The sequence below is a fragment of the Rhinopithecus bieti genome, unplaced genomic scaffold (genome assembly GCF_001698545.2).
Source record: "Rhinopithecus bieti isolate Rb0 unplaced genomic scaffold, ASM169854v2 scaffold_14549, whole genome shotgun sequence".
Classification (NCBI taxonomy): Eukaryota; Metazoa; Chordata; class Mammalia; order Primates; family Cercopithecidae; genus Rhinopithecus; species Rhinopithecus bieti.
This window is the reverse complement of record NW_016808027.1, coordinates 1,799,151-1,800,511: the sequence shown is the minus strand read 5'-3', so window position 1 is coordinate 1,800,511 and position 1,361 is coordinate 1,799,151.

Genomic DNA, 1,361 nt, shown 5'->3' with positions numbered 1-1,361 from the left:
AAAAAAAAAAAAAAAAAAAAAAAAAAAAAAAAACAAAAAAAAAAAAACAGGATGAAATGGGCTGGGTGTGGTGGCTCTCTCCTGTAATCCCAGGACTTTGGGAGGCTGAGGCGGGCAGATCACAAGGTCAGGAGATCGAGACCATCCTGGCTAACACAGTGAAACCCCGTCTCTACTAAAAATACAAAAAAATTTAGCCGGGCAGGGTGGCAGGCGCCTGTAGTCCCAGCTACTTGGGAGGCTGAGGCAGGAGAATGGCGTGAACCCGGCAGGTGGAGCTTGCAATGAGCCGAGATTGGGCCACAGCACTCCAGCCTTGGCGACAGAGCAAGACTCTTATCTCAAGAAAAACAAAACAGGATGAAATGTCATTTATTTGCAGAATCTGAAACATTTCAACTCATAGAAGCAGTGAGTAGAAGAGCCAGCGTGGTGGCTCATGTCTGTAATTCCAGCACTTTGGGAGGCTGGGGTGGGTGGATCGCTTGAGCCCAGGAGTTGGAGACCAGTCTGGGCAACATGAGGAAATTCTGTCTCTACTAAAAATACAAAAATTAACCAGGCGTGGTGGTGGGCACCTGTAATCCCAGCTACTCAGGAGGCTGAGGCAGGAGAATCACTTGAACCCGGGAGGTGGAGGTTGCAGTGAGCCAAGATCGCACCACTTCACTTCAGCTTGGGCAACAGAGTGAGACTGTCTCAAAAAAAAAAAATATATATATATACACACACACACACATACGTGTGTTTATATACACATTTGTAATAGATATGTGTATATATATTTTGATACTTTTATATTTTTATGTATATATACATATATTTTATATATACATATTTACATATATGTATGTATATATAATATACTGTAATATATAATATATGTGTGTGTATATATATATAGAAGCAGTGAGTAGAATGGTGGTTACAGAGACGTGGGGAGGAGGAATGGGGAAATGATAGTCATAGGGCTTAAAGTCTCAGGAGGAATATATTGTTTTTTGAGATCTGTTGCATAGCATGGTAGATTGCTAAGAGTAAATTTCAATGTTCTCAATCCAAAAAATGTTAAGCATATGAGGTGATGGATATGTTAACTGGCTTGATTTAATTATCCCACATTGTATTTATAAGTCACAGTAGGACTTTGTGTCCCATAATTATAAACAAGTATAAATTGTCAATTTACAATTAAAAAATCAATTTAAAAAAAAAACAGGATAAGGAAGGATATGGCTGAATACACACAACACGTGAATGTCTGTGAGTTCCCATTCCAGGGCTCACTATTCTACATTGCTACCACATTCGTCCACTCCTTTTCATAGGTCTCTAGAGTCGATGTCCTAGTTGTGATATAT